The sequence below is a fragment of the Mus musculus genome, chromosome 6, assembly GCF_000001635.26.
Source record: "Mus musculus strain C57BL/6J chromosome 6, GRCm38.p6 C57BL/6J".
Classification (NCBI taxonomy): Eukaryota; Metazoa; Chordata; class Mammalia; order Rodentia; family Muridae; genus Mus; species Mus musculus.
This window is the reverse complement of record NC_000072.6, coordinates 113,035,600-113,046,301: the sequence shown is the minus strand read 5'-3', so window position 1 is coordinate 113,046,301 and position 10,702 is coordinate 113,035,600. Positions and strand designations below refer to the sequence as shown.

The 10,702-nt window shown below is 43.6% G+C and overlaps 1 long non-coding RNA gene and 1 pseudogene across 1 annotated transcript; both read left to right on the top strand.

Annotated features, from left to right (window-relative positions):
• Positions 1-130: 130 nt before the first annotated feature.
• Gm43868 (predicted gene, 43868) lies at positions 131-2,267 on the top strand. The gene has a single exon (NR_164179.1). It is a non-coding gene; the product is annotated as a predicted gene, 43868 (long non-coding RNA).
• Positions 2,268-10,367: 8,100 nt separating this feature from the next.
• On the top strand, positions 10,368-10,461 carry Gm23244 (annotated as a pseudogene).
• The last annotated feature ends 241 nt before the right edge of the window (positions 10,462-10,702 follow it).

The window sequence follows — 10,702 nt, the reverse complement described above, 5'->3', positions numbered from 1 at the left end:
GGAGGGCACGGTGCTCCCACGCTCCGGGGTAGGCGGGGGAGTGTGCGCGGAGAGCTGTGCGCAGTTGGGTGCACTCTGACCCGGAAGAGGAAGAACGGCCGGTAGGCCGGTCACCTGCCCGGAGGGAACCACTGCGGAGGGCGCTCTCCTAGCGAGCGGATGCTCGGTTGTTCTACTTCCTCTGCCCTCAGTGTCGAGCACTGGGGTGAGACTGGGACTTGATTCCAGTCTTAAAGCCAGAGAAACCGAGGCTAAAGAGATTCTTCTCCCCCATTCCCGTCTTGCACAACACTCTTTACTTGGAATTTCTTTTTGAGATTGGAGTCTCACTATGTAGCCCTGACTGGCCTGCTCGTTTTGTCGATCGTTCTGTCCTGGAAATCACAGATATCCGCTGTCTCTGCCTCCGGGATGCTAGGACTACAGGTGTGCGCCACCATACCCGGCTTGGATTCTGCAGGGACCGGCAAGCTGTGCTGTAACTAGAGTATAGCCCCTAGCCTAGCCTGCGGTTTTCAGATCATGTTTCTCTATATATGCCAAAGGTTACATTTCCTATATTTTAGTTACATGTATTTCCTGTGTGTGTGGAGGGAGCTTGTGTGCCACACCTGAGGTCAGAGGACAACTTGGCAGAAGTTGCTTCTCTTCCACCACGTGGGTTCCAGTGATCCAGCTCAGCTAATCAGGATGGGTAGCAAGAGCCTTTACCCTCTAAGACGTCTCACCAGCCCCAAATGTAACATTTTAAAAGAGGAAACTTAGAACTCAACAGAAAGAGACAGCCGGATTTTGGGGGGGGGGGGGGAGCGATGGTGGAGAGATGGCTCAGTGATTAAGGCTTGCTTTTCCAGAGAATTCAAATTTGGTACCCAGCACCCACCCACCTCTGGCCGCTCTCAATACCTGTAACTTCAGGGGCTCTGACAGCCAAGTCTGGCTCCAAGGGCATTATGACACTGCATTGCAATCTCTCTCTCTGCCTCTCCCCTCATCCTCACCAATAAATAAATAAATAAATAATAAAAATTGTTTAAAGTTTCAGTGGTGGCAGCAGCAGCTGAGGCATGGAGCCACACTGTCCTTGTCAGCACGGACAATGAGAAAGGTAAAAACCGGATCCTTGCCTTGGATGCATCAAAGAGTTTAGGAGCAGCCAGTATCGTAGAAAGCGGCGTTGTAGTTTAGTAAAAAATAAAAAAGGGGTCTGACAAACGGCCCAGCATGTAAAAGGTGTCTGCCATCAAGCCTGGCCATCTGCATTCTATCCCCAGGACCCACACTGTGGAAGGAGAGAACAAACTCCATGGGTTGCCCCCTGACTTCCACAAGTGTACCGTGAGATCCTCACCTCCATAAATAAATGTTTGGGAGGTGGGGCAGATGGTGGGGCTTACCATCTTTAATCCCCGCACTTGGGAGGCAAGGGCAGTTGAGTCTCTGAGTTTGAGGCCAGCCTGGTCTACAGAATGAGTTCCAGGACAGCCAAGGCTGTCTTAAACAAAAAACAAAAAAACAAAACAAAAAAAGCACCTGAAAGTGTAGCCCTCTCAAAACAGCAAACTTTATTAAAGACAGTGTTAGCATAGATTTTAAGCCTAGAAATTCAGAATAACAACTCTTAGTGGCTCTGAAATTACATCTCAAATGGAAAAGAAAGCTTTATTCCTTCTTTATTTTTCATAAATGAGATTATAGGATGTTTCAGAAGTACCTTGGATGGGATTACACTCTAATAAAACCGGAAGCCACTAGGGTTGTACAAAGGGGTTAGGACATGCCCTTTACTAAATGGAGTTTCTGATGAGAGTTCTAGAAAATTATAGGTTCTGAGATGAGAAAGGAGAAAGGCCTCAAGCAGTTGCTAAGTGTTTTGGAATCTGTGATTCTCAGCTGTTGAGAGAGCGGCTCCTTTTGCTTCTCAGGTCCTTGTAATTTCTCCTTTCTATCCTGCTTTACAAAGGACTTGCATCAGAGCTTTTGGAAAAGGTACATGAAAGACCAATATAAGTACATGAAGTACATGGTCACTATCACCAATCATTAGGGAAATGTACACTAACACTAACTTTATGATAACTATTCAAATGGCAAGTTTGAAAAGCAAAAATCATCTCTTATAGGAAGGATGTGGAGCAATGAAATCTTGCTGCTGTCGATGCAAAATGTGACAGCCACGTTAGAATTCAGTTTAGCTTTTCTGAAAGAGGCGTAACATAGATCCACCATATTACCTATTCTACCAGCAAGCATATTATACTCAGAAGAGAAAACATTCAAACAAGTTGTTCACAAACACTGCATATAGCCTCCAACTAGAAACAACCTGAAATCCATGTGGTATTTGCACAACAGGTTAATATTTAGTCTTTAAAAAGTTCTGTTGAAACTTTTATTTTGTGGTGCCTGATTGCAAACCCAGTGTTTTACATGTGCTAGGTAAGAACTCTACCATAAGCTACCTCATAAAAAGTACTGAAGTACAGGTACATGCTACAACACGGTCAAACTTGGATGCCATGTTAACTGAAAGAAGCCAGATGCAAAAGACCACATATAGGCTGGGGATATAGCTCAGTGATAGTGCCCTTTTAATCTTACCATGTGAGAGGCCATAGGTCCAGTCCCCAATGACGGGGGGGGGGGGGGGGGGAGGGAGGGAGAGAACACAAACACACAGAAAACCACAGGTTACAATTCCATCTATATTCAGTGTCTAGGAAAGGTCAATATATAGAGTCAGAAAACAGGATTGCTTAGGGTTAGAAGGAATTGGGGTGATGGGTAATGTTTCAGAAGATGTGAAAGTTCTGTAGTTAGGTAGTGATGATAAGTTACACACCACTGTAAATGTACTAAGAGACACTGAATTATACACTTTAATAAGACTGCAAGTTTTATGTGAATTTTATCTTGGTGGAGGAAGCTTTGGATCTTATGGGAGATTCATTTACAGCTTCTTCTGCAAAATCATCCTTCCCTCCTAGAATTGTTGGGAGGCAGTAGCTGGTGAAGTGGCTCAGCATGTGGGGGTCGTAGCCACCAAGCCTGATGATCTGGGCTTGTATGGCATGGGGAGAGAACCAACTTCCACAGGTGGTCCTCTGATCTCCAGTGCTGATGGAGCTATGACATGTGTGGGCATGTGTACACACACAAAATAGTGAAAAAATCAATGTAAATAAGATTATTCAATTATCAAATATTAGTCTATGTAAAAGGCTTTTATGTTTATTTTTTCTAAAAATGTATTCATTTGCTTATTCATTTTTATCTTAGGATTATAAAAGGCTTTCAATAGGTTGTGAAGCTAGAGCTCCTCACTCCCTAATTGTGGAGATAAGTGGCCAGGTCATAGAGACAACTCAGCACTAACAGAGATCTTTGTAACATACTGAAGGATTAAAATACTGAAGAGATATTCTCTGGATATCATTTAGTGCCATCTCATGTGTATCAAATGTGTGTCTTTATACTGTCTAATAAGGTTCCACCAGTTGTATGTTGGGCCTGTCAATTTAGCAACAATATATTGACCATTTATTATATGTCAGATATTTTTTAGGCTCTGGGTATACAGCAGTAGAGGGCAAGGGAGAGATCCTTATATATCCTTATATTCTCGATATATTCTAATTAAAAAAAGACAGAATTAATAAATAATATGCAGTAATAATGTTCTTTGAGGATCTTATGAAGAAAAACTATCAGGGTTGGAATGGTGGAGATATAGGGAATAATCCAATGTTATACCAGCAGGACAGGAAAGGTCTCTTTGGTAAGGACACAGAGCAGAGTCTGGAGGAAGAGAGCAGGTTGTTTAGCAATCTGGAAGAAGAGTATTCCAGGGCAAGTTCACAGTGAATTAACTAAGAGGCCCCTTAGGCTGTAAGGCTGAGGAAAACGAAGGAATCAAGTGTAAGATGGGATGAGCAATAGTCTACAAATTCTCACCGTGGCTTACAGTTAAAAGCACACTATCCTGGGGATAGAAAGCTGGCTTAGTAGTAAGGTCTACTTGCTGCTATTATGGATCTAGGGATCAGTTTCCAGTGCCTACATTGGATGGCTCACAGTCACTCACGGCTTCAAGGGGCCTGATACAGTCTCCTGGTCTACATACATTAGATACACACATGCATTATATATATATATTCTAAAAATTCAGCACTTTGGGACTGGGAGTATAGTTTAGTTGCAAAGTGTTTGCTTTGTATGCAAACTGGAATTCATCTCCAGTATATGGTGATGGTACAGGCTTGTAATCCTAGCACTTGGGAGATAGAGGCTCAAGGCCATCCTCAGCTACATGACAAGTTTGAGGCCAACCTGAACTATCTGATAACCTTATTTCAACCCAAAAAGCAAACAGCAAAAACTACCACTCTGGAGCCTGTATGAAAGCAGTAACTAGACCATTTCTGAGGTCCAAGTAGGAGGCGATGATACTCGAACTATAATGTTAGGGTTGGGTATCGTGAGAGGTGTCAAGTTCTGATATGTTCAGAAAGAATAGCAGTCATTACTGATAGACTGGATGTGGTTTTCAAAAGAAGATAAAAAAGGAAGTGTGTGGCCAGGCCTAACATATTCGCTGCTGTAGACCAACCACATTCTGCTGATAGGTCCAAGTGCTGAGAAATTTGTACCGAAATGCCACCAATGAAGCCAACAGCATATTTTATCTCCAGTTTATTAGAAAGATTAATATAACTTTAGTTTGTAGCATAGAGAACCCAAATATATGCTGTGAAAATATTGACATAAAGTGGATCTTTAGTAGAAAATGCCTATGTTGAATGTTACATATATGTATGAAAACTTGTAGTCTCTAATTTGTAACTCACAGTAGTGGTTCTAGTAAGTCAAAGTCATCTCCAAGTAAACAAGTATGTGTTAAATGTGTTATGTCTGTGCACGTGTGTGTGCATGCACACGCAAGCTTGTTACGTCATACCTGTGGAGATCAGGGGACAAGCGGCAGGGACTCATTCTCTCCTTTCACCATGTGGGTCCCAGCAAAGGAACTCGGGTAACCAAAGCTGGCAGCCAGCCTTTACTCCCTGCGACATTCCTCTCTCCTGCTTAAATGCTAGATAACTCATGCTAGATGCAGAGCATCAACTTTAAAGCTCAAAGGAAGCTGTTCCCAGGAACTTGGAGATCTGTTTTACACTAGGATCTTTTCTTTTCCTTGAGTCCGGTTTCTCATATATGCTCTGCTCCAGGATATTTGGTCAGACTGTGAACCCTAAGAGTGTGTTACTTGCTGGGAAAACTTTGTAGTTGTGGTGTGGCTTAGCCCTGAGTTTCAATCCCTTTGGCTGGAATACAGACACATCCTTCGTACACACCTTTAATCCCAAAGGATGAAAGTAAAGTCATGTTTTAGAAGGAAGCAGTCATATTTGATGTTAACTGAGTGGCAGACAGTGATGAATCAGAGAAAGATTTGACAGAATAGGATATGCCCAACTCTCACAAGAAGAGAGGAAAAAGAGGCTACTTAAGAGAGCAGCACAGAGAAAGGAGGAGGCAGTTTTACCAGGAGATTTTTTTTTCAGGGACAGGTTGAAGAAAGAACAAATAGACACAGGTTAAGACTGGGTGAACCAGGGAACAAGAAGGAGCTAGAAGAGTAGATTGCCAGAGTTAGTATGAGGCCAAGCAAAGCAATTCAAGAGAAGCTGAGAGAAGTTAGTTCGAATCAGTCATCTTGGAAAGGAGTTTGAGCCAGAACAGCTGATTTGAACCTGCCAGTCAGAGATCAGAAAGAACAAGAAAGGGTAAGTTTATTCAGCAGCAAGTCTTAGAGGCTGAAAACATTCTAGATCTAGATAAGATTGTACGGAGGCTAGAAGCTTCCAGGATTAGACCTAGGATAACAGATGGAGGCAGTAAGTCTGGAGACAACAATTCTTTGGGCAAATAAAAGTTACTTTATACCAGCCTATTCTTTAAATAATGTGTTATTATTATCAGAAAGGAAGAGGGAGAAGTCGGATTTTGAAAGAACCTAGTGGGGAAACCCCCACTCAATTTTCGATTCAGCGCGCACCCAGGAATCACGAACAGACAACCATCTTGTTGTAAAAGCATGAGGTAGTTTAATGACGGAGCTCCAGGCCGACACATATCTCCCACAGGAGACAGAGGTGTCGACCACATGGTGGAGCCATAATGGCGGAGCTCCGGTTCAAAACGTATCTCACGCAGGAGACAGTGGTTTCGACCCCAAGGCTTGGAAGCTAGGGACTTTTATAGAAAAGGGGTGGGGCTGGGGAGGAATTGGCACGGTTTCACATGATTGGTCCATTTAAACATCAACAGACTGTCAGAAGGGCGGGAGATAGGGAGGCACTAGGCCAGTCAGGACATGTGACGACGGGCCTGCCCAGGCATGTCCTGGCCTGTTCTGCTATGTTCTTAGCCCCAAGTTTCAAAGCTCACAAACAACTCTTTGGGCTATTTGACATAAATTACATGAACCACAGTTCTCAAGTTTTATTTCCTTTCAATTTCTCCTTCCCCTTTTTTGTAGGTTCAGGGATTGAACTCATGTTACTAGACTTGCTTGGCAAGCACTCTGCCCCATGAACCATCTTACTAGCCCTTCACCCATTCTGTCATTCTCTGATGGTGGTGGTGGTGGTGGTGGTGGTGGTGATGGTGGTGATGGTGGAGGTGGTGGTGGAGGTGGTGGTGATGGTGGAGGTGGTGGTGGAGGTGGTGGAGGTGATGGTGGAGGTGGTGGAGGTGATGGTGGAGGTGGTGGAGGTGGTGTGTGCGTGTTCTGGCTTGTTTGGAGGCCTGGGGATCATTTTGTAGAGTTGCTTATTCCAGGGGTTGAACTCAGGTTGTGAGGCTTGAGTAGCGAGGACTTTAGCTTCCAAGCGATCTCTCACCCGAGCCCATTCTTAAGGTACAACAAGATGGTGGTTAGGAAACCACACAGTACCGCTTACTCTATTACCTAGTGCCTCCATCTGTTGTGTAGACACAAGGATTACTAGGTCTTTGTGTTTTCAGGGTTGTTGTTTGGTTGGGTGGTTTAGCTTAGTTTTATTTTCTTATTACCTTCATGCCTCAAAATAACGTTTCCTTGTTTATGAATGTTATACCTTGCTGGTTTGGTTTTCCATATTTTCTATCGACTGTGCTGTGTTACCTAAGTTGACTTTAACTTTTCCTTTTTGCTAGTTTGCCTCTCCCTTCTGTCCTTCCAGCTACAGCCCCCAAGGATTTGTATCTTAATTTTACATTTAACTCTAAATGATATATATGTTAAAAACTTGTCTGTTTATTTTTGCAGTCTCACTAAGTAGCACTGGTTGCCCTAGAACCCGTGACCTTCCTGCTTTGGCCTCCCAGGTAATGGAATTGCAAATGTGCACTACCACACCTAGCTGTATGTCTCATCCCGCCAACTGTCTACAGCAGTTCTCCGTCCTTGGTGCTGTAAGACAAGGGCTTTATTAGCATTCTTGGCCTTCGCTCCACATCTCCTCCCTTCTCTGTCCCTCCTAGTCCATTTTGTTAAGAGTTCCCACCTGACGGGTTGGATTCCTGTGGGGACGTAACTGAAGGAAGGATGTGCCTGCACCTGCTTCTGTCTCAGGAAGCAGCTGAAATTCCATCTCCTCCGAAGCGACCTTCTGGGAAAGGAGAGATGGGGCCACAATCCTATGAATGAAACAACAGCCTAATAGTCCATGAACCTTAACCTAAAGATCTTTGTCCTGCTGGGCGTTGACAACTAGAGGGAAAACAATCAGCTCTGGCCGTGTGCTCAACAGGCACTGGTTTATTTGCTTTTCCCACGCCTTTTTAAGCCGAAGGCAGTAAAACTTCTGCAGTAATCTGACCTCTGTGAGAGCTCCGAAAGGAATTAGTGACATCACAGTGGATATTCAGAGCAAAGTATGTGAGTTTTCTTAGTTTTTCAGCAGTTGCGTAGCAGTAAGCAAGTTGATTTAAAAGCAACTGATTCGTTTTAAAGAAACTGTATTTTTGCTGCAGTTGATGTATAGACAATAAAGGAATAAAGAAAGCGATGAGGCAGGCAGTGAAGCAGCCCTGCCACCTAGTGGTTCCTCACGCTGGAGCATTTTGGCTATTTCAAAGCACGACAAATGCAGCAAATGAGCTAACCTGGAAACTTCCATTTCCTCTTCCAGTTGTCCAGTCCGAGCTGAAAGAGACTGGTAAAGGAAGCGGTGTAAGTAAACACGGATGGCCACCAGGGCTCCAGCACAGAGAGTAGATAGCTGCAACAGGGATACGCAGTGCAACGAAAGAGCAGACATGGGGTCAACCTCGTGACAGAGTTCCTTGGGAGTAGTCACTGCAGCAGAATTGGGGTCAGAGGCAAAGCTGACTGAGGCAGTGTCCATAGAGTGTCAGTAGGCCACAGGAACTCTTGACACAGTGGTCTTGAGGCTGAAGTACACTGCTTGATTCAAGGCAAATAATTAGGACACTCAAGTTAACAATAGTAGAAAGTTCTTAGGTGTGGTAGTAGATTCATTTCAAGTGCCTCAATAGATTCCCAAATTCAAAGATACTGAAGTTTCTATATAAAGTGGCATACTACTGACTTGTGAATATCTGCTTGTATACTTTAAGGCATCCCTAGATTGTCTTATAACTAATAGAATGTAAATTCTATGTAAGTAGTCTGTATGTGTGTAGTACAGGTGTTATTTGAAAACATCCTTTCTTTCTGACTGAGTCAATGAATGTAGATCCCATGAGAAAAAAGAGCTGGCTGCATGTGTCCAGGCAGGGTCTTATCTCACCATTGTTTTAACTGTACATTATCAACCCCATTATTAAGGTGGTGAAACTGAGGCTAATTAGCCCAAGTCATGGTGACAATGAATTAAAACCAGCACTGAATTACAAACCAAAGTGATTTGCACTCCAGCATCTGAACTCTTCAGTACTTTGCTTTCCTATCTCTCTCAGAGAAGAAGGAACACTGGGTTCTAGCCATCTAACCATTGCCCTCTACTTTGAAAGTAAAGGGGAACTCTGCAGCAGTGAAGAGCCACTCCCAGATATGATGCCTGCGTCAGGGGGCTATTTAGTCAATCCAGTCTGAGTTTCCCTTACTTATACAATAGGGAGTGAAATGGTGACTGTCTCATAAGTGGCTGTGGATATTCATTGAAGTGTTATAAAGGTTCTACAAAAATAGCTTCCAACAATTCTGGTATCCTTGCTCTTAACAAGGGGCATTGCCTGGGCTGGGCTTATGGCTTGCTTTGACCTCTGGATTTGATTTGGATCTCTAGAATGTGGCATTGTGGCAATATGTCATGACTGGTTCCAAGTGTGGGTCATGAGAGGCCTGGTAGCTCCTACTTTTACTCTTTGCGCTGTTTTTGCTGCTTACTATGTGAGGAAGCCAAGCCTAAAGAGCCTGTTTTGAGACAGGGTCTAATTTCCACTAGCTCCTCTTCCCCTGTGCTGATAGGGTTTTTGTTAATATGGAACAAACTAGAATCTTTTGGGAAGAGGGACCCTCAGTTGGGGAATTGCCTCCATCAGACTGGCCTATAGCACCTCTTTGGACTCATTTTCTTGATTAATGATTGATGTTGGATGAGTTCAAACCACTGTAGGTGGCGCTACCCCTGCACAGCTAGGCTTGGGCTGTATAAGAAAGCAGACCGAGCAGTACATGGAGAGTAGTAGACCAGTAAGCAGCACTCTTCCGTGGCCTCTGCTTCAGTTCCTGACTCCAGCTTTCCTCCTTGAGTTTCTGCCTTAGCTTCTCTCAGTGATAGACAATGAGCTTTAAATGAAATAAGCTGTTTCCTCCCCAAGTCACTGTGTTATTACAGCAACTGAAGCAAAACTCAAAGATCCCTCAGTGTTTTTTCTGTCCTATATATTTGACCCTGTTTTTCTGTTTCTATGTATGGTTTTCCTCTTCTCTTCTTACTTTTCATTCTTCACTCTCTTTTCTGCTGCCAGGGATCAAACCAGAGCTTTTGTGTATGATGAGCACACATTCTGCCACTGGACAATCCTGTACCTTAGACAATCCTGACTTTCCAATCTCTATTTCTTTCTTTCTTTGTGTGTGTGTGTGGGTGTGTGTGTTTCTTTTATTTATTTATTTAGGTATTTTCTTCATTTACATTTCAAATCCCAAAAGTCCCCCATACCCTCCCCCCCCCCACTCCCCTACCCACCCACTCCCACTTCTTGGCTCTGGTGTTCCCCTGTACTGAGGCATATAAAGTTTGCAATACCAAGGGGCCTCTCTTTCCAATGATGGCCGACTAGGCCATCCTCTGATACATATGCAGCTAGAGCTCCGGGGGTAGTGGTTAGTTCATATTGTTGTTCCACCTCTCTTGCTTCGGCAGCACATATACTAAAATTGGAACGATACAGAGAAGATTAGCATGGCCCCTGTGCAAGGATGACACCCAATCTCCATTTCTTATTGGGACAACGAAATAAGCTATCCCCACTGAGAGGTAAACTCCAAGAAGGAGGAAATTTTCTTGTGTTTTGTTCTCTTTCTTTAGAACCATGACTAACATAGAACATGTGCAATGACTGTGTTGAATTAAACAATGGGGCAGAGCAATGTTTAACATAGATTATGCTCACTAGCTGAAACAATCCAGTATGGGAATAAACCATTCACATTATCTCTTAAAATGTTTGCTTACTTTTAGCCTGA